The 7,976-nt window shown below is 38.7% G+C and overlaps 1 long non-coding RNA gene across 3 annotated transcripts in view; it reads left to right on the top strand.

Moving 5' to 3' along the window:
- The first annotated feature begins 226 nt into the window (after window positions 1–226).
- LOC140498654 (uncharacterized) overlaps window positions 227–7,976 on the top strand; it is a 51,864-nt gene continuing 44,114 nt past the window's right edge. For 2 of the 3 annotated variants that reach the window (XR_011965167.1, XR_011965165.1), the window contains exon 1: window positions 425–501. This is a non-coding gene — a long non-coding RNA (uncharacterized lncRNA). Of the gene's footprint in view, window positions 502–7,976 lie in introns of all 3 variants that reach the window. The other variant, XR_011965166.1, reaches the window with a different exon arrangement.

Genomic DNA, 7,976 nt, shown 5'->3' with positions numbered 1-7,976 from the left:
GGGGGTTTCAGTATACATCTCTTTACGTTTCCAAGGTTGGTTTGGGTCAGACACAGCCACACACAGAGCTGTTCTACAATTCTTGAAAAGTGCAAATGATCGTGTTGAATTTTGATAAAGATAGCTTATAAATCAAATGGCTGAACCCCATCAAGCCCTGGCCAGTGCTTGTCGTATGTTTGCACGCTAGAGGTATCGAAAGGCTCACCTATACTTTGAAAAAACCATTTTGCCAAAATTGAATAAATGATCATTGGAAGCAAAAGCATGCAGTTCAAAAGCTAAACCTCCCATTGGAGAACAGAAAATTTAATGAGCTTTTAATGGAATGCAATGCTCAGAGTAGTAAATTATTTGTTAGTTGACGATGCAATCAGCATGCTGATTAAGGTTGCTTGGTTTTTTACTAAACATTAACTGAATGAAAACGGGTAGTGCTTGTTCTGCTTGGGGGGCTTTGAGGAAGCGAATGGACTTTCAGAACACAGATTGTCAATAAAGGTGAGTGCACTCCAGGTGTCATTTGAATATGATGATAAAATACTTCTGATAAATATTTAAAAGCATTTTAAATCCACAATGTTCGCCTAGTGTATTGTGGACTCTGTTCAAAGAAACAGTGGGCCTTAGCAGGCCTTACAACAATCCCTCTATCTCTCTGTAGAAAGAAATATCTAGATTTGCTTTCTTCTGCTGCAAAGGGAAAAAAAAAGAGTGTGTGGGGGAGAGAGGATTTGAAAGTACAAGCTAGGTATAGGCTTGGGGACCAGGAATTGTCTGAGAGTTTAGAATGTAAACCGACACTAGGCAAAACAAAACAAAAAATTCAAAACAAAGAGGAAAAAAAAATACCGTGACAGCAGAGAAAAGGAGGGATGCCTGTATCTCTGGCTAGATTGAGATAAAAAATGTAATTAAGTGGGTTTCAGTTTTCCTGTATTAGGGAGTCGTGCCAATAATTGCGATTTAAAAAAAATAACTGTTCATGAATGTATAAACGATGGCATTGTGGGGCAAGCCATATTTTAATATTGGTGCTCCAGTTTGTCTGATTTGGGAGTCCTGTGGGGGTGGAGGAGCCCCAGCAGCACAATGGGGAGGGGGTTTTGTGGCTGCTTATTTATTATTTTCAGACTGTAAATATTGAATCTACATATGACGACATTAGTCACGTATTCTGCTAATCAATCTGTGTGTCGGTTACATATGTTCCTGTTTAGAAGACAGTGCACAATATTTTGTTCCTAAATCTGTTTAAATTGGTAGATTTATGTATAAAAAGAGTGGGGGAGATTTTTTTCCCTAAGAATTGAAGAATTATAGGTTCGGGATTTCATTTTGTCTGGCTAGCTACAAGTTCTTCTATAAATCCCAATTAGTTTCATCATCGGTGATCCTCTGGCAATGATCAGGTACCCTTAAAATCCGATAAATAACTATCTCTCACTTTTAACTATTCCTGTTTATGACCCAAGAGGTTAAAAGCCTTTGACTGGCATTTGACTTCTGACCTCATATAAATGTTATCTTATCAGTTCCTGCTTGTTAACTTGTATTGAGTGCTTGTCCCTGATGGCTTTTAGATAAAGGGTTGGTTTTTTTTTTTTTTTAATATATTTCCTAGTGGAACTGAACCATTTGCTTTGTTATTTGCCTGTAGTTTGAGCAGAATAACCTGCTAACCAGTTATATTGAATGGTAAACTCCCCCAGTATAGCTTTATTTATTCAGTATATTGTTTTCAGTTTAGCTTTATGGGTGGAAATCTTGTGATTTAAAAAAAATCCACTATTATCATAAATAATAGCAGTAATTATTAGTCATCAACCCTTTAATATATTTGTCAGGGAAACTGAGCAACTTGATATTCTATCTTTAAAAAAAAATAAACCACACACATAAAATTCAATTTTAGCTTTGCTTTTTGCACCAGCGTGAGATGAGTTACAGAGATAATTTATGGAAATCTTGTCTCCCCAGACCTCAGAAGTCTGCCTAATGAGAGTCATCAGTAAGATATATCTTTAAAAAAAATCAAATCTAGACTATGAGCACTGCATTTTCTAACCTTTGGGGAGGAAGGTAGTGGCCCTGGTGCTCTGTTTTGCCCTTCTGTCCTAAGAATTAAGTAGGATTTCTGTCTTTTATTCTGTGTTGCAGCTGCATGTGTGTTTCACACATGCAAGTGTGTATGTGTGGGTCTGTTCGCTGTGTACACATCTAAATACATTTGAATGTTTGCATTTTAATCTCTCTATACCATGATTATAGCACCGCAGTATTCCAGGCAGCTGTGGGTACCACTTGGGCTGCCTCATTTGCAAATGACCTAAAATGTGATTTCTAAACAAAATATTGAATTAATTTCTATGCGGAAACTGGGCAGTAAGGAGGGAGAAGAAGGAAAGGCAGCCATCTTGGAGTCATTTGCTTTTTAATTTTCAGTCTTTCTATTCCTGGGTCTCCATTAATGGAGGAGTGTCTTTCGCTTCAATTTGTCCAAATTATAATGAAAAGAATATAAGTATAATACAAGGGATGTGAATAGAAATAGACCTCTGTAAAAGTTGTCGCCCATTGTGGGCTATAAATATTAACCGAGGCTAGAGACAATGTATATCTTATTTTCTACCTTCTTAAATAAATGCACACCTAAAGGAAGTATATGCCACAGATTGGGAGAGCCCTGTAAACAGCCCGTTCAGAGAAACAAATACCAATTTGAATCGGTTATGTATTCCTATGTACAGTGTCCAGCTCTGTTATTTACCTCTGTCCCCAGCCCCCACTCCTCATACCTAGTAATGACAACACTGTAAACTTTTTTTTTTTTACCCAATACCCTCCTTCTCCCCTTTCAGTTGGAAGTAGGATGTTTTAGAAAGAGTGGAGAGGATTTTGGGGAGGGGGGCGAAGGGAGGGAGAAAGGGGGAGGCTTTCTGTGAACGAACTGATCCATCTCCATGATGTCACAGACATTCATCATGCTCCTCTTGAAACATGTACGTTTCATGTAATTCATCCCAACTTTACATTTCAGCTACTGCCTTTTCTCAAAGTGGCCAAAATGTAAAGACTGCAGAAGCAAAGGGGAAAAGAGAATACCATGGCAAGGGGAAAAACAAACCAGCCCCCAAACTGAGGCTGGCATTCACCACACTGACACATTCTCAAATGTTTTCTCTGTAGTCATAACACAAAAGCTCTTTCTTTCCTGTTTTGATGTGTTAAAGACAGGAAAGAGAGAGAAGATACTTCCAAGTGTTAGAATAAGCATTTGGAAAGCCCTGTGAAGGTATTTCTTTCTTGAATATTCCGTGTATTACATTGTTGCGTGTATACCATTAACATGTAGACAATGTATAGTTGAACAGCTGTTAAAAGGAAAAAAAGGAATAATTAAAAATCACTTTAGAAGTGACTCGAATTTAAAACTTTTAACTCTTTGTGTATTTAAAAGTAGATCTTAAGATGAATAGGCATGCTGCTATCCCAGTGAAAACAGTGATAACGATTCTGAGAAGACACCTCTGAAAGGGGTGTGAGTAGATCAATAACAAATTATTGTCTGATTCTGACGTTTGGTAGAACCAACCTCAAACTTCTGCCTCTTCAATGTCAGAGACCCAGACTAATTCTTTTTCTTGTTATATGATGCCCCATTCTCATCTGCAGAAAATTAACAAAGGGCTTGCATGATAAATAGTGATCTGATTTCTAAATCCCTTATCACATCAAAAAATTATCAAGTTACATCCCATGTCCTTTTTCCTGCTATCTCCACTTCTGTGATTTATCTAAAAACAAGTTGCAGCATTTTTAAACAGAAGAAACTTAACTTGGCAAAAGTTGCACTTCTTAGAACAGACCTCATTTCTTGTTAATTTCTAGTGAAAGTACAAAAACACTTGGCATAAATATAGAGGGGGACATCTGTGACTGGGGAAAAAATGTTTGCTTAAAAGTTTGTCTATGCCAAACTACACTCATAAAAATGTCTTTTTTATGTAGTATTTTAAATGAGCACAGTCACAGCAGTGGGTGAGTAAAGGGAAACTAAGGCATTTCAGTTTCTCTGGATAGACTGGCTGTATTAACAACCTTTACAGAGTTATTCTTAACAAATAAATATTTTATTTCCCTCCTTCCTATCCCCAAACTACAAACTGAATTTCTATTGCTAGGAAAAAGCCTGGACCCCTACAAAATCACAGACTTTTTCATGTTTCCATAAGTGTAATATTGGACTGCAAAGAAAAAATACAGCAAATTTTGCTGAATTCAAGCTTGTTTTGCCATATTATCATTTTCTGCCTACTCTTGGGAAGGCAGATGTGGTAGGATTTCTAGCTTTTTTTTTAAACCACTTCTCTCTTTTGTCTCATTTTGTTTTCTTTTTTAATATAAGCATATCTTGCCCTTGAAATATAGAATATATTTTCTTAGAAGGATGATTAATGCATTTACAATCTCCCTCTTACATTTTTCTTTGGGAGGAGTATTTATTTATTTAGATAACTTTATTTTTTTAGATTCATAATAGGTAAGTCCTTTCTGGTCATCCGGACATATTTCAAGTTCTTTTCTGAGAGTACAAGCCATGGACAGAGGCTTTCTTTACTTGCAGGGATCTGATCCTAGGGACACGACCTGAGCACACCATGCCCCTGACTCTTCTTCCCTCTGCCCTAGAAAAATGAACACATCCCATTCTCAAAACTGATCCTTTGAGATGACAAGTGAGATACTGGCAACCGAACTGGGGGTCAGCTTTCTGTCCTCCTGGACAAAATGCCCATAAATCATGGCGATGTTGGATGGGTTGAAAGAGTAAGGTAGTCTCAAATCAGGGAAGGAAGACACGTAAATCGCACCCCTACCTCCTACCTCCCCAGTTTTGTCTGAAGTAGGGGGAGGGGTGAGGCCTGGGGTTGAAGCTCCATTCTCAGTAACTCCCAGTCTATAGAGGGTTATTAATGCCCTAGCCCCCTGCAGTGGGTGCTAACTTGTGGGCCGCTACCACCCTTCCCAAGCACCGGGCAGTTTGGAAAAGTCAAGCACCACTGAGGCCTGATTTTCATTTAATAGTCAAAACCAAGATGCATTTGGGCTATTATGATAGGACAGCTCCCTTGAAAAGATTATTTGAACCACAAAGGCATTCATTTAGGGCTAGCGATGTTGCAGAAAGGGCCTGCTAGAAATTAGCAGCCTGTCCTGGTATTTGGAGAGCAAGAGTGACAACTTATTGGAAGTTCTCAAGGAATCATTTATATTTCACACTCCACTAGGCAGCTGATTTGAGATTGTCTGTTAGCATAACAAAGGATCTGAGCCTGTGAACTTCAGAAACCTTTCGACCTCTTAGCTACTGGCATGAATAGCCCCCAGCCCTGCCTATAGAGATCTCCCAAAGCTCCCGTGTTCGTGGCTAAATTGTTAATCAGGGTAATTTAATATAGTTTTCAATATGCCTCATCTCTTATTGGGAAAGGTATTCACAGCTTCCCCCACCCCAGAAAAAAAAAAAAGTTCTTTTATTCAAGTGTGAGAGGGGCAGCTGCAGACAGGCCCCTACCCTTCCCTCCCGCCTCCCTCCCCCAGCAATGTTCCAAGCAGCAGAAACCGCAGTGAGAAGCAGGAGGAACTCCCAGCAACAATCCTTTTCCATGCACTCCAACCTGAACCTGAAACTCCAGCCTATTTACCCCCGGAATCTACAAAACAAAAACCTGGGGCCCCAGCCATAACTGAAGCCACCGCGCCAACACATGTACGCATGCCGTGCCTCCCCTTCTCCTCCACCTCTCCCCCTTCCCTAGTCCTGCTCCCCACCCCCATGCATCTCCCTCTCTGGTGCCCAACAAAACCCACCAGACACTCAGGCCTGCTCATTTTCATTTCTCTCACCCTCTCTCAAGATAGTCTGTCTCTCTCTGTCTCTTTCTCTCTCTTTCATTCTCTCTCTCTCTCTCTTTTTCTCTTTCTCTGTCTCTGTCTCTCTGTCTCTCTGTCTCTCTCTGTCTGTGTCTGCGTCTCTCTCTGTCTGTGTCTTTCTCTGTCTGTCTCTGTCTCTGTCTCTCTCTCTCTCCCCCCTTCCCGTACTCACACTCAGCCTTCATCCCACACCCACTCTTCCAGTCACCTACAGTTCTCTCACACCCTCTCACTCACACACACTATCAATTCACATGCACATTAGTTAGTTGAAAAGAGCTCTAGCACAAATATATTCATTTTAATCCAGTTAAGACCTAAGGGATCTCATAGGACATTATTCAATAGTTTGAAAATCAAGTATAAAACTCAGATTTTGCAACACTGGTGATCTCAAAGGAGCCTTCCCCAATGCCTTTCTCTCACTTTCTACCAGTGCAGCTCCTAAAAAAGAAAGGGAAAAAAAATGAACAAAACAATCCAGTTTGAGGCAGGCAGTTTGATCACATTATCATATGTGGCCTTTCTAATAGTGAATTATTTCCAGAACACATGAAGCTAATTTAGAACTCCAGCTTCGTAACAAAAAACAACAAAAACAAAGACAACAGAACAGCAGAATCACCATTTGTGTTTTTTAAATTAGAATTGAAACCACTTTCCCCCCACAATCCTTGCCATTTCAGAATTGAAACTATATTAATTGGGGTTTCTGGGGATACTTTGTTAAGTTTAGTGATGCTTTCTGGGCTGATGATGTCTCTGAGCTGAATGGAAACCCGGTGGATCTTCCTTGTCAGTCTTCCAGGGACAGTAACTTCATACTTTGCCTAGTTTTCCTTGGTTTCCTGTGTCCCAGTTTCTGGAAGTTGGGCAAACCTGACCATTGTGTAGAGGTTTCTTCAATGTTGTTTTCTCCAGTGAAAAAGGTCATTGATGGGGTGGGAGATGGGGGAGAGAGGAATTTCCTCCCTTTTCTTGGTCACTCACCTCTTGGTCTGATGGGTGATAGGGCATAATTCTCTATTCAAAGGAAAATGACTTTTTCCAAAAAATCTGAAGTCCACATCCTGGTCCATACTTAATAAAACAAAACAAAACAGATGCCTTTCCACAGAACACCTTTCCCAATGTAATATTTCCCAGGGAGGAAAAGAAGCCAGGGGGGACAAACGAAAAAAAAAAGGGTCATGGTCTAGTTTCATCTCTTAAACAATGCAAAGCACAGAGGTGACTTTGAAGTAGGGTGGAAAACATTTCTGATGAATGTATTACATTGAGATCCAAAAATATACCTTTGCATTCTTACTTTTTTAGAAACAGTTTGACAGCTTCTATATTAATTCTAATGTTGTGGAAGTTTTTAGATTATAAATGCTTTGTGACGAACGTACACAGCGATGATACCAAGATGTCTCCTTTAATCTCCTCAGTTTATTTTTTTCCTCTTTGAAATTAGAGGTTTTAGATTTTTTTTGTCTTCCAGTACTAGCTTACTGCAAAAAGTATTAATTTAGAATAAGTCACTGAGTAAAGATTTCTGTCTATAAAATATAACCAAGAAAATATAAAAACCATCCATTTCTGAATAAACGGAATTGTGACTCAGGCTAAATTTAATAGAGAAAAATATTATTCCTTTTAAAGCTAGGAGGGTAAAATAACATAATTTACATTTTTCAGTGCTTTTTCTTGTTATCACTTTCCCTTTTTTCATTAGCTTTTTCTTCATTAGAATTTATGATCCATGCCCATCATTATACTTTCACATCTCTGATTTCTGTTAAATTTTCTTTAGAGGTTAATAAATGTAAAAGGAGAAAAGACATATTTGCTTTTATCCAAGGTGCTCAGTATTTTAGGAATGCTTGTATTTGCGTTCTAAATTGTTTCCAGGTTTTTAATTAAAATCATCACAATTTGACTAAAATTAATTCTGGTTTGGGTTAAGAAATAATAGGAGGATTTCCCAGGAATTAAACAGTATGTTTTTGCTAAATTGTTATGTTTCCTTGGGGTCAGGTCATCGAGAAGCTCTT

This window comes from Notamacropus eugenii, chromosome 4 (genome assembly GCF_028372415.1).
Source record: "Notamacropus eugenii isolate mMacEug1 chromosome 4, mMacEug1.pri_v2, whole genome shotgun sequence".
In the NCBI taxonomy this organism is placed as follows: Eukaryota; Metazoa; Chordata; class Mammalia; order Diprotodontia; family Macropodidae; genus Notamacropus; species Notamacropus eugenii.
This window is presented reverse-complemented; position numbering and strand designations above follow the sequence as displayed.